The sequence below is a fragment of the Ovis canadensis genome, chromosome 1, assembly GCF_042477335.2.
Source record: "Ovis canadensis isolate MfBH-ARS-UI-01 breed Bighorn chromosome 1, ARS-UI_OviCan_v2, whole genome shotgun sequence".
Lineage (NCBI taxonomy): Eukaryota > Metazoa > Chordata > Mammalia > Artiodactyla > Bovidae > Ovis > Ovis canadensis.
The window spans coordinates 120,513,524-120,539,253 of record NC_091245.1 but is presented as its reverse complement, the minus strand read 5'-3'; the positions used below and the strand labels follow the sequence as shown (position 1 = coordinate 120,539,253).

Below are 25,730 nucleotides of genomic sequence, written 5' to 3'. Positions count from 1 at the left end.
TCAACAAACTACCGTACACTGTTTCATTATCCCAATAGACTCTTGCTCTCTCGAGTCTTCAGAAATCTCTGATCACAAGATGTATATTAACATAGGTTAAACTATAATTCTTCCAGAGCATGAAATGTACAGATAATCTAGTATCAGAGTGCACTTGAAATAAATTAAACAGTATTCTGATGGGCATCTCAAAATATGGTGGAGGAGTTGACATTTTAAAGCTTTACACTGAATTAATGGTAGTTTGGATTTAAACTCAGATCTAAGCACAGAGTACTGGACAACTTTCCATAGCTTGTGTGGTATCACTTACTTATTATCCAAAGAAAGAAAAATAATTTGAAACCCAGCACAACCAAAAATGCTATTAAATATTTTAGAAACTCAGTTAATTTTAACTAAAATCTACCCAGGCATAAGAAAATATTATAAAGTGAATTTTACTTTATTAAAATTGAAGTATAGTTGAATTTTCAACATGGTATTATAGATATATTTCATATTCTTTTAAAAATTACTATTTCAGTGGCTGTACAATGCACTATGTCCAACTTTTCCTACTTAAAAGACTCTAATCAAATGACTTCATATCCTTTATGGGTTGAATTGTGTCTTCCCCAAAGATGCTAAAGGCCTAATCCCAGGATATGTGAATGTGACCTTATGTGGAAATAGGGTCTTTGGAGATGATCAAGTTAAGATGACGTCATCAGGGTGAGCTCCAGTCCAATACTATTGCTGTCTTTAAAAAAGAGGAAAATTTAAACACAGAGGCAGACACACACAAAGGGAAGACAAGAAGAAGGCATGGGACAGATTCTCCCTCACAACCTTCAGAAGGAACCAACAGTGGCAAAACCTAAATCCTGAATTTTTAGCCTCCAAGACTATGAGAAGATAAATTGCTCTTGTTTGAGGCACCTGATGTATGGTACTTTGTTATAGCATCCCTAGGAAACTTAACACAACATGTGAACCTTAATCATCTCATCTGAAAAATGGGAATAATCATGCTGTCTCCCAAGGCTGTTCTTAAAATTAAAACGAGAATGTTAGTTATTTTGACAATAATCGGGAATTATAAAAATAATAGGATTATTTTAATATCTAATAAATATTCAATATATACTACTCAAGATTTGTTCTATTTTAATCTTTAAATAACATTTCTTAAAAGTATAAATTTTCTCTTTTAAAAGTTTCTTAAAAACCACTTTATTGAGATATGATTGACATATAAAAGGCTGTATATATTTAAGGTATACAAACTCAGTAAGTTTGCAGATAAACATACATCTGTGAGATGACAATTAAAGCCATAAACTTATTCATCACCTATAACTTATTCACATTTCCTTTTGTGTTTCCCACCCCATTTTGTTTTTAATTAAAAATGTTTTTGTGGCAAGAGCATGTAACTAAGATCTACCCTCATGGCAAAATTTAAAGTATATAATAATACACTACTGTTAACTATTGTCTGAGAACTTAACATCTAATTTCCCAACACATCCCCCACCTCCCCGCAAAAACAGCCCAAACCCACTAAATGGCTGTCTGGCCACATAAGCACTATACAGCAATCCCAGGTAGCTGTGACTCAGAGAGCTGGAAACAATCAAAGGATTTGCCTGGCCAAAAGTGGATAACAAAAGAATATAAAAAGTTTAAAAAGCTGACCATCTATACAAAAAAATATATATATATTTGTAAATACTGCTTCTTGTCTTTGCTCTACTTCCTTTATAAGTGAAAGCATACATGTAGATGTGTCTAGCACATGCCCAACAGAGTAGGAATTTAATAAATGTCAGCTGCCCCAGCCCTACCTCACCTCCTTTCCCTTTCCTCAGAGGATGATGAGTAGCTGCAAGGAATATTTAGGGTAGTTACATAACTTTGTAATCTCATCATAATGTCACTGCGTCAATAAATTTCTTCCACCTTCACAAGTTCCAGTTAGAACAGAAAGGTACCAATTTAATTAATGCCATTTCTCATTTTGAATAGTAGAGGTTAAAATGCACATGAATTACAATTCTATGCTATGAAATCTCCACACTACCAGGGATACAACAGTTATGTGTGTCTGTGTGCTCAGTCACTCCATTGTGTCTGACTCTTTGTGACCCCATGGACTGCAGCCTGCCAGCCTCCTCTGTCCATGAAATTCTGCAGGCAAGAATACTGGAATGGGTTGCCCTTTCGTGTTCCGGGGGATATTCCCGATCCAGTGGTAGAACCCATGTCTCCTGCACTGGCAGGTGAATTCTTTACCACTGAGCCACCTGGGAAGCTCCAATTATGTGACATGGGCTACTAAAAAAAGAAAAAGTATTTCTTTATATCTCATTGTCTACATTGTGCAGCCCCACTCTCTTTTGGCCAGGCAGGTTGTGGCAGTAATTTCGTGAAAGATTCCTGAGGAAAAGTGAATTTCAAAGGATAAGTCAGGTGAGATAAGACAAAGACTCTCCTAGTTTGAGAAACTCAGGCATTCTAGGTATTTTACTAAAGAAGAAGTATTTTCTTTAAACTTTTATCATTACAGTTTCATTTAAGATTATAAGCTTTTGCTTATTCCAAAGCCAGTGATTTCTTTGGAAGGAATGATACTAAAGCTGAAACTCCAATACTTTGGCCACCTCATGGGAAGAGTTGACTCATTGGAAAAGACTCTTGATGCTGGGTTGGGGGCAGGAGGAGAAGGGGACGACAGAGGATGAGATGGCTGGATGGCATCACTGACTGAGTGAACTCCGGGAATTGGTGATGGACAGGGAGGCCTGGCATGCTGTGATTCATGGGGTCGCAAAGAGCCAGACACGACTGAGAGACTGAACAGAACTGAAAGCCAGTCAGACACCTGAAATGTCTTAATTTCTGACTAATACTCTGCTATAATATCGATATTTTTTCATTAATGGTATCTTAGCTTTATTTTTAGGTTAATATTCTATTTATTTTTTAATTGAAGGATAATTGCTTTACAGAATTTTCTGCTTTCTGTCAAACTTCAACATGAAATCAGCCATAGATATACATATGTCCCCTCCCTTTTGAACCTCCCTCCCATCTCCCACCCCATTCCACCCCTCTAGGTTGATACAGAGCCCCTCTTTGAGTTTCCTAAGCCATATAGCAAACTTCCGTTGGCTGTCTATTTTACATATGGTAATATAAGTTTCCATGTTACTCTTTCCATACATCTCACCTTCTATAAGTCTATTCTCTATGTCTGTTTCTCGATTGCTGCCCTGTAAATAAATTCTTCAGTAACATCATTCTAGATTCCAGATACAGGCATCAGAATACGGTATTTATCTTTCTCTTTCTGACTCACTTCACTCTGTATAATAGGTTCTAGGTTCATCTGCCTGATTAGAACTGACTCAAAGATGTTTGTCTTTATGGCTGAGTAATATTCCACTGTGTGTATGTACCAAAACTTCTTTATCCATTCATCTGTCGATGGACATCTAGGTGGCTTCTGTGCTCTAGCTATTGTAAATAGTGCTGCAATGAATAATGGGATACATGTGTCTTACAATTTTGGTTTCTTCAAGGTATATGCCTAGGAGTGGGACTGCTGTGTTATATGGTGGTTTTATTCCTAGGTTTTTAAGGAATCTCCATACTGTCTTCCATAGTGGCTGTATCAATTTACATTCCCATCAACAATGCAAGAGCGTTCCCTTTTCTCCCCACCCTTTCCAGCATTTATTGTTTGTACACTTTTGATGATGGCCATCCCGACCGGTGTGAGGTGATACCTCATTGTAGTTTTGATTTGCATTTCTCTAATAATGAGCGATGTTGAGCATCTTTTCATGTATTTGTTAGCCATCTGTATATCTTCTTTGGTGAAATGTCTGTTTAGTTCTTTTTCCCACTTTTTGATTGGGTTGTTTGTTTTTCTGATATTGAGTTGTATGAGTTGCTTGTATATGTTGGAAATTAATCCTTTGTCAGTTGTTTCATTTGCTATTATTTTCTCTCATTCTGAGGATTGTCTTTTCACTTTGCTTATAGGTTCTTTTGCCGTGAAAAAGCCTTTGAGTTTAATCAGGTCCAACTTGTTTTCTTTTGTCTTTATTTCCATTACTCTAGTAGGTGGGTCATAGAGGATCTTGCTTTGATTTACGTCATCAAGTGTTCTGCCTATGTTTTTCTCTAAGTGTTTTATAGTTTCTGGTCTTACATTTAGGTCTTTAATCCATTTTGAGTTTATCTTTGTGTATGTTGTTAGGAAGTGTTCTAATTTCATTCTTTTACATGTAATTGTCCACTTTCCCCAGCATCATTTATTGAAGAGGCTGTCTTTACCCGATTGTATATTCCTGCCTCCTTTATCAAAAATAAGGTACCCATAGGTGCACGGGTATATTTCTGGGCTTTCTATCTTGTTCTATTGGTCTATATTTCTGTTTTTGTGCCAGTACCATACTGTCTTGATGACTGTAGCTTTGTACTATAATCTGAAGTCAGGAAGGTTGATTCCTCCAGCTCCATTCTTCATTCTCAAGACTGCTTTGGCTATTCGGGGTCTTTTCACTTTCCAGAAGAACTGTGAAATTTTTTGTTCTAGTTCTGTGAAAAATGCCATTGGTAATTTGATAGGGATCCCACTGAATCTGTAGACTGCATTTGGTAGTACAGTCATTTTCACAATATTGATTCTTCCTACCCAGGAACATGGAATAGCTCTCCTTCTGTTTATGTCATCTTTGATTTCTTTCATTAGTATCATAATTTTCTCTGTACAGTTCTTTTGTCTCCTTAGGTAAGTTTATTCCTAGATATTTAATTCTTTTTGTTGCAATGGTGAATGGGATTGACTCCTTAATTTCTCTGATTTTTCATTGTTAATATATAGAAATGCAAGAGATTTCTGTGTATTGATTTTGTATCCTGCAACTTTGCTAAATTCACTGATTAGCTCTAGTAATTTTCTGATATTATCTTTAGGTTTTCTATGAACAGTATCATGTCATCTGCAAACAGTGAGAGCTTACTTCTTCTTTTCCAATCTGGATTCTTTTCATTTCTTTTCCTTCTCTCATTGCTATAGGTAGGACTTTTCAGAACTATGTTGTATAATAGTGGTGAAAGTGGACACCCTTGTCTTGTTCCTGATCTTAGGGGGAATGCTTTCAGTTTTTCACCATTGAGGATAATGTCTGCCATAGGCTTATCATATATGGCCTTTACTATGTTGAAGTTGGTTCCTTTTATGCCCATTTTTTGAAGAGTTTTAATCATAAATAGGTGCTGAATTTTGTTAAAGGCTTTTCCCACATTTATTGAGAAGATCATATGGTTTTTATCTTTTGATTTGTTAATATGGTATATTACATTGATTGATTTGCATATATTGAAGAATCCTTGCATCCCTGGAATAAACCCAACTTGATCATAGTTTATGAGCTTTCTGATGTGTTGCTGAACTCTGTTTGCTAAAATTTTGCTGAGGATTTTTGCCATCTATGTTCATCAGTGATACTGGCCTGTCGTTTTCTTTTTGTGTGTTGTCTTTGTCTGGTTTTGGTATCAGGGTGATGGTGGCCTTGTAGAATGAGTTTGGAAGTGTTCCTTCCTCTGCAATTTTTTGAAGATTCTTAGGAAAGGCATTAGCTCTTCTCTAAATGCTTGACAAAATTCTCCTGTGAAGCCATCTGGTCCTGGGCTCTTGTTTTTTGGGAGATTTTTGATCACAGCTTCAACTTCAGTGCTTGTAATTGGGTTGTTCATAATTTCTATTTCTTCCTGGTTCAGTCTTGGAAGATTGAACTTTTCTAAGACTCTGTCCATTTCTTCCAGATTTTAGATTTTATTGTCATATAGTTGTTCATAATAGTCTCTTATAAACATTTGTATTTCTGCATTGTCTGTTGTAACCTCTCCTTTTTAATTTCTGATTTTTTGGTTTGATTCTTCTCTCTTTTGTTCTTGATGAGTCTGGCTAAAGGCCTGTCAGTTTGGCTTACCTTTTCAAATAAGCAGCTTTTAGTTTTATTGATCTTAACTATTGTTTCTTTCATTTCTTATTCATTTATTTCTGCTTGGATCTTTATGATTTCTTTCCTTCTAACTGTGGGTTTTTTATTGTTGTTGTTGTTGTTTTTCCAGTTGTTTCCGGTGTAAAGTTAGGTGGTCTATTTGATGTTTTTCTTCTTTCTTGAGGTAGGATTGTATTGCTATAAACTTCCCTCTTAGAACTGCTTTTGCTGCATCCCGTAGGTTTTGAGTTGTCGTTGTCATTTGTTTCTAGAAATTTTTTGAGTTCCCTTTTGATTTCTTCAGTAACCTGCTGGTTATTTAGAAACTTGTTGCTCAATCTCCATGTGTTTGTGTTTCTTACAGTTTTTTCCCTTGTAATTGATATCTAGTCTCATAGTACTGTGGTCAGAGAAGATGCGAGATATAACTTCAATTTTCTTAAATTTACTGAGGTTTGATTTGTAACTCAGGATGCAGCCTATCTTGAAGAATGTTCCATGTGCACTTGAGAAGAAGGTGTATTCTTCTGCATTTGGACGGCATGTCCTGAAGGTATCAATGAGATCCATCTCATCTAATGTTTCATTTAAGACTTGTGTTTCTTTATTCATTTTCTGTTTTGATGATCTGTCCATTGGTGTGAGTGGAGTGTTAAAGTCTCCTACTACTACTGTGTTACGGTCAATTTCTCCTTTTATGTCTGTTAGTGTTTGTCTTATGTATTGAGGTGCTCCTATGTTGGGTGCATAGATATTTACAATTGTTATGTCTTCCTCTTGGATTGATCCCTTGATCATTATGTAGTGTCCTTCCTTATCTCTTATTATCTTCTTTATGTTAAGGTCTATTTTGTCTGATACAAGGATTGCTACTCCAGCTTTCTTTTGCTTCCCATTTGCATGGAATATATTTTTCCATCCTCTCACTTTCAGTTTATATGTGTCTTGAGGTCCGAAGTGGGTTTCTTGTAGAAAGCATATATATGGGTCTTGTTTTTGTATCCATTCAGCTAGTCTGTGTCTTTTGGTTGCACCATTTAATCCGTTTACATTTAAGTAATTATTGGCATATATGTTCCTAATGCCATTTTCTTAATTGTTTGGGGTTGATTTTGTAGAACTTTTTTCTTGTCTTGTATTTCTTGACTATATAAGTCCCTTTAACATTTGTCATAAAGCTGGTTTTGTGGTACTGAATTCTCTCAACTTTTGCTTGTCTGAAAAGCTTTTTATTTCTCCAACAATTTTGAATGAGATCCTTACTGGGTACAGTAATCTTGATTGTAGATTTTTACCTTTTAGTACTTTAAGTATTTCCTGCCATTCCCTTCTGGCCTGAAGAGTTTCTGCTGAAAGATCAGCTGTTAAGTGTATGCGGTTTCCCTTGTATGTTACTTGTTGCGTCTCCCTTGCTGCTTTTAATGTTCTTTCTTTGTGTTTAGCCTTTAATAGTTTGATTAGTATGTATTGTGGCATGTTTCTCCATGGGTTTATCCTGTATGGGTCTCTCTGTGCCTCCTGGACTTGATTGACTATTTCCTTTTCCATGTTGGGGAAATTTTCAACTCTAATCTCTTCAAAAATTTTCTCATACCCTTTCTTTTCCTCTTGTTCTTCTAGGACCCCTATAATTCAAAAGTTGGCACCTCTGATATGGTCCCAGAGGTCTCTGAGACTGTCCTCAGTTCTCTTCATTCTTTTTACTTTATCTTCCTCTTCAGAAGTTATTTCCACCACTTTATCTTCCAGCTCATTGATTCATTCTTCTGCTTCAGATATTCTGCTATTGATTCCTTCTACAGTATTTTTAATTTCAGTAACTGTGTTGTCTCTGTATGTTTACCCTTTAATTCTTCTGTGTCTTTGTTAATCGATTCTTGCATTTTCTCTGTTTTCAAGGGTTTTGATCATCTTTACTATCATTATTCTGAATTCTTTTTCAGGTAGTTTGCCTATTTCCTCTTCATTTATTTGGACTTCTGTGTTTCTAGTTTGTTCCTTCATTTGGTTTAGCGTTTCTCTGTCTTTTCATTATTTTTTTTTTTTAAACAGTTTTTGTTTTTGAGGTCTCCTTTTCCCAGGCTTCAAGGAAAGTTGAATTCTTCAGTGGTTTGTGTGAGCTTCATATAGGATGAGATTTGTGCTGGTTTTTGCTTGTTTTTCCTCTGATGGGCAAGGCTGAGTGTGGTGTTAATCCTATCTACTGATGACTGGGTTTGTATTTTTATTTTGTTTGTTGTTTAGATGAGGCATCCTGCAGAGGGTGCTACTGGTGGTTGGTGATACTGGGTCTTGTATTCAAGCGGTTTGCTTTGTGTGAGTTCTCACTATTTGATACTCCCTAGGGTTAGTTCTCTGGTAGCCTAGGGTCTTGGAGTCAGTGCTCCCACTCCAAAGGCTCAGGGCTTGACCCACAAGTGGGTTTGTTAACAGCACGAAGTGAGATCAAAACAAATATCCAAAAATGGGAAACCAAAGATGAACCCCAGAAAATGGCAGTTACAAAATCAGGCAAATAATAATTAAAATAATGGAATATACACATATACATATACACACATGAGCAAAGTGAAAACAGTCTAACAAAAATCAAGTACAGTAGATTGACCTGGTGAACAAAGCAAATCAAAAATCATATTTATCAGTTAAGAACAAAACTGAAGCAAGGTGCCAAGTGGGGAATAAAACAATGAAAACAAAGCTAACAAATATGTTGAGAGGAAAGGAAAGAAAGAAACAAAGAATAGATATGCAAAGTTAAATAGAGGTAGATAAAGATTTATATGTATTACAGATAACTGCAAGGGGGAAAGAACAGTAGGAAAAGCAAACAAAGGAATAAGTGTAGAAAAAATGATAATAGGTTTAGAAAATTAAAAAAAAGAAAAGAAGAAAAAAAAAAAGGAGGAAAACTCCGCTGAACTGCGAAAGCCCAATGTAGAGGCAGAGGTATATAACAACAATAAAAAATGTGACTGGGGGGAAGAAAAAAACAACCCTCAAAAGCTTAATTGGATTTCTTAGTGCCTGGCAGCTCAAAGTGTGCAGGGACACAGACTGCCTCTGCTGCAGGAGTTATGGCCCTATCAGAGTCTTTTTTCTGAGCCTGTTGTAGCTGGCAATCAGAAGGCCTCTTTGGCCAGTCTTTCTCTGTAGCTCCGCCCATTCAGGCACTTAGAGGGCTCCCTTGCCTGGGGTCCTACTCTGTAGATCGGAGCATCAGGCACTTAAAGGGGCCCCCTGGGTGGGGTCCTATCTGTAGTTCAGTGTGTCAGGCATTTGATGGGCCAGCCTCTCTATTCTTCAGCTGCAGATGCTGGCATGTGGGGGAAGAGAGGCTAGGGTGACAGCTCACCTGCTACGATATTCAGCTGTATCGCCTTGCTTCCATGGCTTTCTGGCTTTCCTCCATAGGCATTTCCCACCACAGTCTCCTCCCTCACATCCCCTCCATCCGTCTCTTTGCAGTCAACAGCAGCCCTCGCCCTGGGATTACTCCACACTCCCCAAGCTCCAGCTCCCAGCCACTGTGCCTTCCAGAGGGCCGGCTCCTGTCCGGGGTACGTATGGCTGCGGCAATGACTGTCTGATTCTCATTCCATTCACACTGCCACAGATTAGCTGTTTCCCTCTCAGCCTTAACTGTTTCTCCTCTGACTCAGACAACTGCCCAGTGTGTTTCCCCACCCGCTGAGGGCAGGTCCACTCCTTCCAACACTCCTGTTTTTCTCCCTAGTTCCTTCGTCCTACTGAGTTTTGCGGGGGTCTATATATTCTTTTTCTCTGCTCAGGTACTCCTGCCTGCTCTCAGCTGGTGTTCTGCATGCACTTCTGTGTCTGAAGGTGTATTCTGATGTATCCGTGGAGAGAGACGTACTCCGTGTCCACCTACTCCTCTGCCATCTTGTTCCCCTCTTAACTAATTTTGAAAGATCCACTTTAAAAGTATTTTAGGAAAATAATCATTGCTTGATGATCAACTATAATAAGTAGAAACATGGAGACAAACTTTCAATCACACTAAATATACATATGGACTTGCTCAAATTAGTTTAAACATACAAATATTATATAAATTGGAGGAGGAAATGGCTACCCACTCCAGTATTCTTGCCTGGAGAATACCACTGGCAGAGGAGCCTGGCCGGCTACAGTCCAAGCGGTGGCAAAGAGTCGGACATAACCGAGAGACTGAGCACATTATACAGTTTTTGAGGGGGTATAAGGCCTACAGATACAATTTTATGGCTTCTCCACACTACTTCAACATGTCTTTAAACTGGTCAAATTTTGGGATGGATGAGTTAAGAAGAAATAACTCCATAATCAGTATCAGTTAACAAGGAATGGGTTGGATTTATGATTAAATTTTAATTTAAAAAATAAACAGGCTTTAGTAATGGCTTTGAAAGTAGAAGAAAGTGTGTTTAAACTCCAGTTCTAGAACTGCTATGACTCTTTCTAAGCCTCAGTTCCCTCATCTGTAAAACAGGTACAATACTCCTCCCAAGGGTTCTCCTCAGATTTGAACAAAACATATCTAAAAGCTTCAATGGTACCTAGTAGTTAATTGATTGTTCTAATATTGCTAATAGACAAAATACTTAATGTAGAATAAATAAAACTATTTTTCTTCTCTGTTGCTATATTAAGTTATACAAAAGGGAAATCCACATGAAATGTCATTATGGTTTTCTATTCCCTTAAGCAAGTTAATTTATATTTAAGGTACTTAAAAAATAGTAATTTTTAAAAGGCACTCGACTAGGAGTCTAGATTCTAATCGTAGCTCTACACTGGCTAACTGAACTTCCTTAAACAAGTTACGTCATCAATCTAATATTCACTTAGGTCATTTGTAAACTGGTAAAATCCAGGTTATAATATTTTGATTACTAGATTAATTTTATAAAACTACAAAGCACTTCTATTACACTACCACATAGGGGTTATTACTAATGTTATATTGTCACAATAAAAATGAGATTTAACATGTACCTTATTTACATTAATTTCACAACTTTTTCAAAAGAAATTAGAGCCAAATCTAAGTAGTAGGGCCAATCCTAAACTGTTTTCCATTGCTGGATAGGACACAGGCATTCTAAGCATAACTATCGTATCAATAAATATCAAACAAATTTCAGAGTTAAAAATGAACTATTGAGTCATATATATAATGAATATATTGAGTCATTTTTATAATCATTCCACAAACTCAAAGGTAATCATCATAACACCTGGATTTATCAGAGGCCACTAAAGTAACAGCTCTTATTAGCATGAAATATTTACCAGGTACAGAAAGACTGCATTCTTTCTCTGAACTGATTCACTGAAACCTGAGAGTGGTTTGGTAATTATAAAGGCAGGAAAGCTCTTCTTACTTTTCCAGTCTATGAATACAAAAAGAGAAAAAGGCAAGACTGAGTAAGTTGTATAAAATAACCTAAGACTTTAAGGGGGAACGATTACAAACAGTGGGCAACACTAGAATGGATAGCTGCCTAAACATAAAGTGATTGCAAACAGCTCTCTCTCTTGTGCCCACTTCCTCATCTACGGAATAGGGATACTAGCACCTGCAGTTACTTCAGAAACATGGAGGTAAATCAGAAAATTCTTGGACTATGTATTATAAGGGGGTGGTCCTTCATGAAGCTTGATAGCCTACTTCATATTTTCTTTTAAGGGTTTATTTCATTAACTTTAAAAAAGACCCCCAAATCTGACATTAACCTCCTTCCAAATTTATAAGCATTTACTTCAATTGGCTGAAAACACTCACATAGATGACAGGCATACATCAATATAGATTGTTATCAATGAATTCTGGGAAAAGGTGCAAGGCTACATTTTGTCTTCAGAAAATGAGAAGGGTCAGTATTTGGTACACCCAGGTGTGTACATTCACTGTCACTGACTGACCATCACATTCTTTGCCACAAGGGCTCAGGACCCTGAACAGTAGGTTCAAGCAGCCTTAATGGATGAAGAGCTGGTACACACACTGACTCTTATTTGCCACATACCTCTACTTCGTAGCTTTGTCTGAATTAGTATGACATGACTCATTAGTGCAATCGTTATAAATTAGTACAACTGAGTAGGACAACATTAATGAGAATTGTCTGAGTTTTATATAACTGTGCTCAATGCTCATGTGATAGACAATAGATTTTTTTCTATACAGTCTATGATGTTCTTAACTACCTCAGGAAACACTGATCCAAGAGCCTAAGTTCAAAGTGCAAACAAAATCAAGTATGTAAACAGTTCAAACTATCTTCTTAAAAAGGAGTTACTTTTGTGAGAGAAGAGGCTCATCTTAGCTCATAATATTAAAAATAGAGATCATCACTGAAATTCTGTCACAATTCTCCAGTAATGATTAAAAATTTATTATGACATTTTACTATTGTTTTAAAACTGAAAAAAAAAACACCTGAATTTTTCCCTCTTAAAAAGTATGATCTATATTTAACTATGTATCTATATTTTTAAAACTGTTAAGTTGTAAGAGGATATACCTAAAAGAAAAAACAAAATGAAACAGAAACATACTAATACGAAACAGAAACTAAATACACAAAATAAACAGACCTTTCAGTCCAGTTCAGTTGCTCAGTCGTGTCCGACTCTTTGGGACCCCATGAATTCCAGCACACCAGGCCTCCCTGTCCATCACCAACTCCCGGAGTTCACTCAAACTCACGTCCATCGAGTCGGTGATGCCATCCAGCCATCTCATCCTCTGTCGTCCCCTTCTCCTCCTGACCCCAATCCCTCCCAGCATCACAGTCTTTTCCAATGAGTCAACTCTTCACATTAGGTGGTGAAAGTATTGGAGTTTCGGCTTTAGCATCAGTCCTTCCAATGAACACCCAGGACTGATCTCCTTTAGGATGGACTGGTTAGATCTCCTTGCAGTCCAAGGGACCTCTCAAGAGTCTTCTCCAACACCACAGGTCAAAAGCATCAATTCTTTGGCTCTCAGATTTCTTCACAGTCCAACTCTCACATCCATACATGACTACTGGAAAAACCATTGCCTTGACTAGACGGACCTTTGTTGGCAAAGTAATGTCTCTGCTTTTGAATATGCTATCTAGGTTGAGCACACCCATCAAAATCATCTAGAGCAGAAACTGTAACAAGTAAGGAAAACCTACTCATCCTTCCTCTTTTAGACCAGTGTGATGGTTACAAAATGACAAGCTCTTACTGCTGTCCACTGGCCTATCTACAGACCTCTTATTCGCTTGAAATTTCCTCAACTTAAAATGGATGCAAATAAGCCAGGTGTGATTCCAACAAAAGTGATCCTGCTAGTCCCTACTGAGTTTCCACAGAAACGTGCACAGTTGGCAATGGCAAAGCAGTTGTGTACTGGTCTCAAACTAGCTTAAAGTTTTAATACTCAAAAGGTCCGTCTAGTCAAGGCTATGGGATGTGAGAGTTGGATTGTGAAGAAAGCTGAATGCCGAAGAATTGATGCTTTTGACCTGTGGTATTGGAGAAGACTCTTGACAGTCCCTTGGACTGCAAGGAGATCCAACCAGTCCTCCTAAAGGAGATCAGTCTTGGGTGTTCTTTGAAAGGAATGATGCTGAAGCTGAAACTCCAGTACTTTGGCCACCTCATGCAAAGAGCAGACACATTGGAAAAGACTTTGATGCTGGGAGGGATTGGGGTCAGGAGGAGAAGGGGACGACAGAGGATGAGATGGCTGGATGGCATCACCGACTCGATGAATGTGAGTCTGAGTGAACTCCGGGAGTTGGTGATGGACAGGGAGGCCTGGCATGCTGCAATTCATGGGGTCGCAAAGAGTTGGACACGACTGAGTGACTGAACTGAACTGTGTGAAATAACAATTATAGTACTTAGTAAAAACCCAATGCCCCTCCAAAAACAAGTGTCTGTGAAAAGTTACAATTACCAATGGCAACCATTCTTTTGCTAAAGAAACATAGTTTATGAGAGTATTCCCAGTATGTCACTTAATGTAATAACCAACATCTGGAGAAAAACAATATAAAGTTTAATCTAAATAATAGTAAATATTGTGTATCTCTTTCTTTCCCTTAAATAAATTCAGTATGACTTCTCATTGGTTTTACTTAAAAGTAAATGTTTTTACAGCAGTGATTCTCAAAGGGCAGTACCTAGATCAGCATCTTCAGGAAAATTATTGGAAAGGTACATTCTTGGTTCCCCACCCCAGACCTACTGAAACAGAAACTCTGGGGGTAAAGTTCAGCAATGTATGTTTTCACAAACCCTCCAGAAGATTCTGATGCAAGCTAAAGTTTGAGAACCACTGATATATTGTGTCAAATTTCAGAGGAGGCTGAATATGAAACAGAAACTGCAAAGCATTATTTGACCCATTGGAACTAAGTAAGACAAGGTAATAAAATGCAAAGGAGAACTCACTTGCCTCCTGTATTAAGTCTGTTGGTTAGTAGATCACTGTCTCACAACACATTTCCAACCACTGAGGTCTTCAGACACACAGGGCAACAATCTAACCATTTATTACTTTACAGTAAGAGAGAATAATCGTTTTTCCAATACATCAATCATGTACGTAGCGATGAGCCTGAAAGTTTGAGTCATAAATTTTAACATTCTTCACTAAAACTGGCCCTCCATATCTATGGGATCTGCGTCCAAGGATTCAATCAACCCATGTAAATCAAAAATAACTTAAAAAAAAAAAGTTTCAAAAGGTAAAACCTGAATTTGCCACACGCTGGCAGCTATTTACAGGGCATCTGCATTATATTCACAACTATTTATGCAGCCTTTATATTGTATTGGGTATTATAAGTAATCAAAAGGTGATTTAAAGTACTATATGGGATATATACAAATTCTATGCCATCCTATACAAGGGACTTCAGCACCCTTGGGTTTTGGTATCCACGAGGGTCATGAAATCAATTTCCCCAGTGCTAAGGGATGGCTGTACTTGTTTAAGAAAAAAGAATTTTTTTTTAAGAAACATACATGGAGAGATATCCATGTATATATCCACTGGTGCTATGTATCCACTGGTGATCCAGTGGTTCAGAATCTGCCTGCCAATACAGGGGACAAGCCACCTCAATGAGAAGTCCAGCAAGAGAGTAGCCCTCTCTCGCTGCAACTAGAGAAAGTCCTCACACAGCAAAGAAGACCCAGCACAGCCAAAAATAAGAAAAAAGAAACATACATGGGTGCAGTGCTTCCTTAGTATCTAACACATTAGAGTTTATACACTACAAATATTCTTTTCATTTTCCATTAACTTCTGTATATATTTTGTAATTCCTTCTCTATTTCCTTTAAGACAACAAACACCACTAAAAAAAAAAAAAAAAAAAAACAACACACACAAAAAGAAACCCAGATAGTTTTTAAAGTAACCAGAGAGATATAATGGAAAAAAAACTACTGGGTAAATCACATATGCCATATACCATTAAAATCAATGAATTCAAGCCAGCTGAAGTTTCCTGAAGGTCGTAATTTAAAATAAATTGCTAAATGCCTTCAGTATTTTTGGAATAGCTTTATTTTTGGCTGTGCCGGGCCTTTGCTGCTGTGAGTGCGTTTTCTCTGGTTGCGGAGAGCAGGGGCTACTCATGCATGGGCTTCTCGTGGTGGTGGCTTCTCTCGCTGCAGAGCATGGGCGTGCTGGCTTTGTGAGCCACTGCACGTGGGCTCAGCGGCTGTGGCACACTGGCTTAACTGCTCCAAGGCATGTGGGAGCTTCCCAGACCAAGGACTGAACCAGTGTCTCCCACACTGTGTGAGGATTCTTAACTACTGGACCACCAGGGAAACCCCAAATACCTTCAGTACTGGGCTGTAATACTATCAGTATTACTGTAATACTGTAATACTATCAGCATTACATCTGCAAAATGTACTTTTAAAATCATGTTTTAAGTGAGTTGATGGTCAGTCTCAATTTACAAAGAAAAAACCTAGGCAATTCAAAGCAGAATGTTTACCTACACCAAGAATTATTTTATAATCTGTTTTATGATAAGAAGCATGATGTAATTTACTCAAAGGTCAGATTCTTGACTTTACAAACAAGGCAGGAAGCAGAAAAGAATATACATTTGACTTGTTTTCTCCTGCTTGTTATTTTTGTTTCTCAAATTAGGAAACACTTGAATTATAAGAACATTTTTACTCAAATATTCAAGGGAAAAGTTTTACTTAAGGGATAAATTCAAATATCAATTTCTAAGCTTACCATATTTCCAGCAATCCATTTTCTTGGAAAAAGAAATATAAAGAAAACATACCCTAGGGTCATCATTATTGTCTTAAATTTTTAAAACAATTCTCCATCAAAGCAGCAATACAGAATAAACGTAAATAGGAAACTGATTCACAGGCTCCTCTTCTCCTCTCTTAAATATTGGTGTTCCTTAGGGCCCATCCTTGGTCCACTTTGGACTGTACCAGTGACTGCCAAAGTGCCGCTAGTGGGCCAGAGCTGATCCAGTAATATCAGTTTCATTGACCTTGATGTCTGACAACAGGCTACATACTAATGGTCCACGCTGGTTGCCATTCCTACTCTCCCACTTGGATAAGGGCAAGATCTGAAAGATTAACTAATCCCCCAAGCTAACGACTTGTTCAGGAATGAACTGTACGTATACAAGAACTTTACTCAAATATGGCCGACGAAATCAAGGAAAGAGCTCCTTAACTTTTATGGGATAGTTATTCTCACTTCGAATATAGACAGTAAGTGGTGACTCTCCTTTCTCTGGACACGAACAACAAAGCATATTTTACTGGTTGCTGCTGGAAGTTGTTTTGCAACCGTAAATAAAAGACCTTGAGGGCACAGCAACCCAGAGTCCAGTTCTACTGTCTCTAAAGCATCTGATCTCTTAATTATGTGAGCCAAGTCACAAGAGATATTTGGGAGTGTGTGCCTGCAGGTGTGTGTATACACACACACAATTCTCTAACATGAATGTGAGAGAAAACAAGCAGGACTGTGGAGGCATGCCGCGGCTCAGGAGCTCCAGGCCAGCAACACTTCTACAGGGTGGCTGGGCTTCATTCTGCCCAACGTGAAGGGACAAGAGCCCCTAAAGTAATATCACTCAGATAATCGTCTACTATCCGAGACCATCTGGGTGACAAATGAGGCTATTAAAACTCTCCATTCTAAGCTTGAATTTACCATTAAACAGATTTCATTTTTTACTTTGGAAAAACTCCCCAATAATAAGCTAATATGCAATGGAATATGCTCAATGTAAAAGGCAGAAGCACTGAGCACCTCCTCCCACCCTGAAAAAAATGAAACTTGGAAAAAAACAAAACAAAAACAGTATTATATTGTAGACCACTTCATAAAATCTCCTTACAATAAAGAGGCCATAAACCTCCAAACATTTCACCATTTGGGTTGAGCCCCTTATAAACATACCATTCTTTTGTAGTAAAATCTTAATACTTAGAGAAAAATTAGGAATATAAAAAGTACAGGCCATTAAAGAAAATAAAAGTGGCACAACTGATCTTAACATAATCAGCTTGTACATACTACCATTGAACATTTTCAAGGTTTTCCTTTATCATTTAACAAGAATAGTTTAAGTACTACTATCCTCTATCACTAGATACAGAATTGAATCTAACATAAAGGTAACCTTTCTCTCTCATGGTTCTTACAAACAACAAAGGATGAAACCTGCAGAGTTTTAGAACAAGAGAAATGTTGACAATAATCAGTCTAATGCCTTCACTGTACATACTAGGAAACTGTGTGCAAGGCTGCATGATTTATTTTGGAATACTCTTGTGAATGATGGCACAGCTGAAATTCAGATCCATTTTCTGATTTTTGGTACATATAAGTGTTCTTCACATTGACCACCTTCTCTTTTAGAAATGCAAAAATATTTTCTAACAAGAATTTTACAAAATCACTTTTTAAAAAGTAATCAATATCATGTTAATCATTTTAAGTATACTGGCTACTGATCATTATTCTCTAAAGATCACTTTAAAATAATGTTTATACATATTCATCTAATTTGTTCACTCAAATAAAAAAACTAAGAAATTATGGACTTCCTTGGTGGTGCAGTGGATAAGAATCCATCTGCCAATGCAGGGGACACTGGTTTGACCCCTAGTCCAGGAAGATTCCACAAGTCTCAGAGTAACTAAGTCTGTGCACCTCCCTTACTGAGCAAGGGCGCTTCAACTACCAACCCTATGTGCTGGAAGTACTGAAGCCTGCAAACCTACAGCCTGTACTCCAGAACAAGACAAGCCATCACAATGACAAAGTCTGCACTAAACAGCTAGAGAATAGCCTCCATCTGCCTAGCAAGAGAAAAGCCTGAGCAAAGCAACAAAACCCAGCACAGTCAAAACCAATAATGATAAAAAAAGTGATCATTATGTACAGGGTTCTGTACTCTGCTCCATGAAGCCAGAAAGATCAGACATGAAAAGCTACCAGACTGAAAACAATCAGAATGAAAAGCTGCTGCTGCTGCTGCTAAGTCGCTTCAGTTGTGTCCGACTCTGTGCGACCCCATAGACGGCAGCCCATCAGGCTCCACAGTCCCTGGGATTCTAGGACATTAGAAATCTATAATTTAAGTAAAGGCTAAGAAATGTTTTTACTTTTAAAAGGGATCAAACACATATTTTAATACAAAGAGAAAAGGTAATTTTCATAAAATTTTAAGATTCTTTACTAATGTTGAAAACTTATAAATAACTAGATATTTATGTAAAACATTTATTCTAAAAAATAGATAAAATGTTTAAATTCTGTAACATCATTTGGGATTCTTAATATTACCTTTCAGGTTTCATATCTAAGACACTATGATCCTTTGCCATTTTCTCTTGCCTCCTGCTTATTTAACTTATACACAGAGTACATTATGCGAAATCCCATGCTGGATGAAGCACAAGCCGGAATCAAGATTGCCAGGAGAAATATCAATATCTCAGATATGCAGATGACACCACCCTTACGGCAGAAAGCAAAGAGGAACTAAAAAGCCTCTTGAAGGTGAAAGTAGAAAGTGAAAAAGCTGGCTTAAAACTCAACATTCAAAAAACTAAGATAATGGCATCTGGTCCCATCACTTCTTGGCAAACAGATGAAGAAACAGCATAAAAAGTGTCAGGCTTTATTTTTTGGGGCTTCAAAATCACTGCTGATGGTGACTGCAGCCATGAAATGAAAAGACGCTTGCTCCTTGGAAGGAAAGTTATGACAAATCTAGACAGTGTATTAAAAAGCAGAGACATCACTTTGCCAACCAAGATCCATATAGTCAAAGCTATTGTTGTTCCAGTAGTCATGTATGAATGTGAGAGCTGGACTACAAAGAAAGTTGAGCACCAAATAATTGATGCTTCTCAACTGTGGTGTTGAAGAAGACTCTTGAGAGTCCCTTGGACTACAAGGAGATGAGATCAGTCAATCCTAAAGGAAATCAACCCTGAATATTCATCGGAAGGACTGACAATGAAGCTAAAACTCCATTACTTTGGCCACCCGATGCGAAGAGCTTACTCATTACAAAAGACCCTGATGCTGGGAAAGATAGAAGGCAGGAGGAGAAGGGGACGACAGAGGATGAAACGGTTGGATGGCATCCCTGACTCAACAGACATGAGTCTGAGCAAGCTCCAGGAGATGTTGAAGGGTAGGGAAAGCAGGCATGCTGTAGTCCATGGGGTCACAGAGAGTTGAACACAACTGAGCGACAGAGCCACCACCACCAATCGCTTGTCTCCTATATGGAACATCTAGCTTCATAGGTCAACAATGTTTCAGTTTCACAGGCTGAATACCGGATAGGGCAAAAATCAGGGTAATTTACCTTATCCAAGTCAGTGAAAGAAGCTTAAGTTATGACAATCTGGTGTGCTTTTCACACCATCATAACATTAAAATAAATTTCCACAAAATGTAAGGCCATGTTAAGCCACCACATAAATACACTCTCTAAATGCATGCCTCTGCAGTTTGTGGGTCATCTGCTCAGCAGCTCTATGGTGGGGTTAACGGCGACCTGCTCCAACAGGGCTTATGCCACAGGCTGTGTGACCAGGGAACTGCACCCAGAGCCCCTGCCCCTGTGGCAGGCCGCTCGTATCTCTGCAGGAGACTCAAGCGTAGGTCTGGCTCAGTATTCTTCAGTAATACCTCAGTATTCCTGCCTGGAGAACCCCATGAACAGTATGAAAAGGCAAAAAGACAGGACACTGAAAGATGAACTCCCCAGGTCAGCAGATGCCCAATATGCTACTGGGGAAGAGTGGAGAAATAACTCCAGAAAGAATGAAGAGACAGAGCCAAAGCGAACACAACACCCAGCTGTGGATGTGACTGGTGATGGAAGTAAAGTCTGATTCTGTAAAGGGCGATACTGCATAGGAACCTGGAATGTTAGGTTCATGAATCAAGCTAAATCACAAGTGGTCAAACAAAAGACGTCAAGAGTAAACCGATATATTAGGAATCAGTGAACTAAAATGGACTGGAATCAGTGAATTTAATTCAAATGACCATTGTATCTACTGTGAGCAAGAAGCCCTTAGAAGAAATGGAGTAGCCCTCACAGTCAACAAAACACTCTGATATGCAGTACCTGGGTGCAATCTCAAAAATGACAGAATGATCTCTGTTTGTTTTCAAGGCAAACCATTCAATATCACAGTAATCCATGTCTATGCCCCAACCAGTAAAGCTGAAGACGCTGAAATTGAACGGCTCTATGAAGACCTACAAGACTTTCAGGAACTAACACCCAAAAAAGATGTCTTTTCATCATAGGGGACTGGAATGCAAAAGTAGGAAGTCAAGAGCTACCTGGAGTAACAGGCAAGTTTGGCGTTGGAGTACAAAATGAACAAGGCTAACAGAGTTTTGCCAAGAGAATGCACTGGTTATAACAAATACCCTTTTCCAACAACATAAGAGACTACTCTACATATGGACATCACCAGTTGGTCAATACCGAAATCAGACTGTTTATATTCTTTGCAGCTAAAGATGCAGAACCTCTATAAAGTCAGAAAAAATAAGACCAGAAGCTGACTGTGGCTCAGATCATGAACTCCATATTGCCAAATTCAGACTAAAATTGAAGAAAGTAGGGAAAACCACTAGACCATTCAGGTACGACCTAAATCAAACCCCTTATGATTATACAGTGGAAGTGACAAGCAGATTTAAGGGATTAGATCTGATAGACAGAGTACCTGAAGAACTATGGACTGAGGTTTGTAACATAATACAGGAGGCAGTGATCTAAACCATCCCCAAGAAAAAGAAATGCAAATAGGCAAACTGGTTGTCTGAGTAGGCCTTACAAATATTTGAGAAAAGGAGAGAAGCAAAAGGCAAAGGAGAAAAGGAAAGAAATACCCCTTTGAATGTAGAGTTCTAAAGAATAGTAAGGAGAGATAAGAAAGCCTTCCTCAGTGACCAATGCAAAGAAATAGAAGAAAACAACAGAATGGAAAAGACTAGAGATCTCGTCAAGAAAATCATAGAGATACTAAGGGAGTATTTCATGCAAAGATGGGCACAATAAATGACAGAATGGTATGGACCTAACAGAAGCAGAAGTTATTAAGAGGTGGCAAGAATACACAGAAGAATGACACAAAAAAGATCTTCACGACCCAGATAACCACGATGGTGTGATCACTCACCTAGAGCCAGACATTCTGGAATGCAAAGTCAAGTAGGCCTTAGGAAGCATCACTATGAACAAAGCTACTGGAGGTGATGGAATTCCAGTTGAGCTATTTCAAATCCTAAAAGATGATGCTGTAGAAGTGCTACACTCAATATGTCAGCAAATTTGGAAAACTCAGCAGCGTCCAGAGGACTGGAAAAGGTCCGTTTTCATTCCAGTCCCAAAGAAAGGCAATGCCAAAGAATGCTCAAACTACCACACAATTGCACTCATCTCACACGCTAGTAAAGTAATGCTCAAAATCCTCCAAGCTTCAGTAGTATGTGAACCGTGAACTTCCAGATGCTCAAGCTGGATTTAAAAAAGGCAGAGGAACCAGAGATCAAATTGCCAATATCCGGTGGATCATAGAAAAAGTAAGAGAATTCCAGAAAAGCATCTACTTCTGCTTTACTGACTACGCCAAAGCCTTTGACTATATAGATCACGACAAACTGGAAAATTCTTCAAGACATAGGACTAGCAGACCACTTTACTTGCCTCCTGAGAAATCTGTATGCAGGTCAAGAAGCAACAGTTAGAACCAGACGTGGAACAACGGACTGGTTCCCAACTGGGAAAGGAGTACGTCAAGGATGTATAGCATCACCCTACTTATTTAACTGACATGAAGAGTGCATCATGCGACCTGCCTGGCTGTATGAAGCACAAGATGGACTGAAGACTGCTGGGACAGATATGAATAACCTCAGATAGGCAGATGATACCACCCTTAGTGAAGAGGAACTAAAGAGCAGAAAGTGAAGAGGAACTAAAGAGCCTCTTGATGAAAGTGAAAGAGCAGAGAGAAAAAGTTGCCGTAAAACTCAACATTCAAAAAACAAAGATCATGGCATCTGGTCTCATCACTTCATGGTAAATAGATGAGGAAACAATGGAAATGGCGAGGGACTTTATTTTCTTGGGCTCCAAAATCACTGAAGATAGTGACTCAGTCATGAAATTAAAAGACGCTTGCTCCTTCAAAGAAAACTTATGACCAATCTAGACAGCTTATTAAAAAGCAGAGACATTACTTTGCCTACAAAGGTCCGTCTAGTCAAAGCTATGGTTCTTCCAGGAGTCATGTATGGATGTGAGAGTTGGACTATAAAAAAAGCTGAGTGCCGAAGAATTGATGCATTTGAACTGTGGTGTTGGAGAAGACTCTTGAGAGTCCTTGGGACTGCAAGATCAAACCAGTCAATTGTAAAGGAAATCAGTCCTGAATGTTCACTGGAAGGACTGATGCTGAAGCTGAAACTCCAATACTCTGGCCATCTGATGCGAAGAACTGACCCATTGGAAAAGACCCTGATGCTGGGAAAGATTGAGGGCAGGAGGAGAAGAGGACGACAGAGGATGAAATGGCTGGATGGCATCACTGACTTGATGGACATGAGTTTGAGCAAGCTCTGGGAGTTGGCGATGGACAGGGAAGCCTGGTGTGCTGCAGTCCATGAGGTCACAAAGAGTTGGACACAGCTGAATGACTGAACTGAACTGAAGTGTGTACACCGTGAATTCAATGAGTCTCCTGGTTAGGACTTGGCACATTCATAACTGAGGAAGTTCATATACTGGGAATCCCATGACAGTCTAACGGTTAGGACCTGGCACTTTCACAACCGAGAGCATAGGTTCAAGCCCTGATAGGAATTAAGATCTTGCAATGTGTCATGGCTAGAAAGAAATTAAAATAAAAAAGTGCACATACCACCACAGGGATATATACCAAGGTCATCAGCCTTACAGCCTTTGCGATTTCTTTTCCTTCAATATAGGATGCTTCTGCCCAGGTAGCTTCTTTTTCTTTGCTATTCCAGTCTTGGACTGAAAGTCATATCCTCAAAGAAGCCCTCCCTGACCATGCAATCTAAAGAATATTTCTCCCTCCCTGTACCAATCCATGACTATCATGTCATGCCATTTTGTTCTATGTTCTCATAATTTTAACTTACTCCATTAAAAGACAAGGGCATGTTTCATGCAAAGACGGCCACAATAAAGGGCAGAAATGGTAAGGACCTAACAGAAACAGAAGTGATTAGGAAGAAATGGCAAGAATACACAGAAGAACGAAAAAAAAAAAAAAAGGTGTTAATGAACTGGATAACCACATGGTGTGATCACTCACTGGAGGCCAGACATCCTGGAGTGTGACGTCAAGTAAGCCTTAGGAAGCATTAGTAGGAACAAAGCTGGTGGGGGTGATGGAATTCCAGATGAGCTATTTAAAATTCTAAAATAGGATGATGCTGTTAAAGTGCTGCACTCGAATGCCAGCAAATTTGGCAAATTCAGTAGTCGCCAAAGGACTGGAAAAGGTCAGTTTTCATTCCAAAGAAGGGCAATGTCAAAGACTGTGCAAACTACCATACAATTGCACTCATTTCACATGCTAGAAAGGTAATACTCAAAATCCTTCCAGCTAGGCTTCAGGAATACATGAACCAAGAACTTCCAGATATACAGGCTGGGCTGAGAAAAGGGAGAGGAACCAGAGACCAAACTGCCAACATTCGTTAGATCATAGAGACAGCAAGGGAATTCCAAAAAAAACATCTACTTCTGTTTCACTGACTATGCTAAAGCCTGTGACTGTAGGGATAAGAACAAACTGTGGAAAATACTCAAAGAGATGGGAATACCAGACCACCTTATCTGTCTCCTGGGAGACTTGCATGTAGGTCAAGAAGCAACAGTTAGAACTGGGCATGGAACAACGGACTGGTTCCAAATCAGGAAAGGAGCACAACAAGGCTGCGTATTGTCACCCTGCTTATTTAACTTACAAGCAGAGCACATCATGCAAAATGTGGACTGGATAAATCAAAAGCTAAAATCAAGATTCCTCAGATATGCAGATGATACCACTCTAATGGCATAGAGTGAAGAGGAACTAAAAGCTGGCTTAAAAAGCCAACATTCAAAAAATGAAGATCATGGGGTCCAGCCCCATCACTTCATGGCTAATGGATGGAGGAGAAGTGGAAACAGTGGCAGATTTTATTTTTCTGGGTTTCAAAATCACTGTGGACAGTGCCTGCCAGAATGAAATTAAAAGATGCCTGCTCCTTGGAAGAAAAGCTATGACAAACCTAGACAATGTATAAAAAGCAGAGACCTCACTTCACTGACAAAAGTCAGTATAATCAAAGCTATGGTTTTTCCAGTAGTCATGTACAGATGTGAGAGTTGGACCATAAAGAAGGCTGAGTGGTGAAGAACTGATGCTTTCAAATCAGGGTGCTGGTGAAGACTCTTGAGAGTCCACTGGGCTGCAAGATCAAACCAATCAACCCTAAAAGAAATCAACCCTGAATAGTCCTTTCAAAAGGACTGATGCTGAAGCTCCAATACTTTGGCCACCTGATGTGAAGAGCTGATTCATCACAAAACACCTCGATGCTGGGAAAGATTGAAAGCAAAAGGAGTAGGGGGCAACAGATGATGAGATGGTTAGACAGCATCACCGACTCAATGGACATGAGTTTGAGCAAGTTCGGCGAGTTAGTGATGGACAGGGAAGCTTGGTGTGCTCAGTCCGTGGGTTGACAAAGAGTTGGACACAACTGAGCAACTGAACAAAACAAAAAAGGCAAGCTTTCTGGGCACAGGTATTTTTTCAGTCTGTCTTATTCACAACAGCAACCTTAGTGCATAGTAGAGTATGAACGCTACTCAGAAGTATTTCTTAAGTGAATGAAAGGAAACTAGGAAGTCAGTATGTATCAGATCAGGGATAGCAGCTTAAGTCCATGATAAAGCAAACTCCTTGAAAGAAATTATTTCCGAAAAAGACAGAAATATGTGTTCAGAGAAGTCATTTAGTGATTTTGAATAAAAGCAGCCCTCCTAACAAAACCCTACTGAAAGTATACTCCTGATAGCAAATCTGAAATACAACAGCACCAAATATTTCTTTTTAAAGTCAGGGCCATAGAGGAGACTCAGTTCAATTCAGTTCAGTCGCTCAGTC

The 25,730-nt window shown here is 38.7% G+C and overlaps 1 protein-coding gene across 21 annotated transcripts in view; it reads right to left on the bottom strand.

The window, feature by feature from the left end:
• The window catches only part of POU2F1 (POU class 2 homeobox 1), a 196,816-nt gene that overhangs the window by 96,236 nt on the left and 74,850 nt on the right, over positions 1–25,730 (bottom strand). For 7 of the 21 annotated variants that reach the window (XM_069548220.1, XM_069548169.1, XM_069548126.1 and 4 more), the window contains exon 2: positions 11,295–11,395. The exons of the other annotated variants lie outside the window; for them this stretch is intronic. The gene's annotated coding sequence lies outside the window, so the exon portion shown is untranslated. The remainder of the gene's footprint in view (positions 1–11,294; positions 11,396–25,730) is intronic. 21 annotated transcript variants of the gene reach the window in all.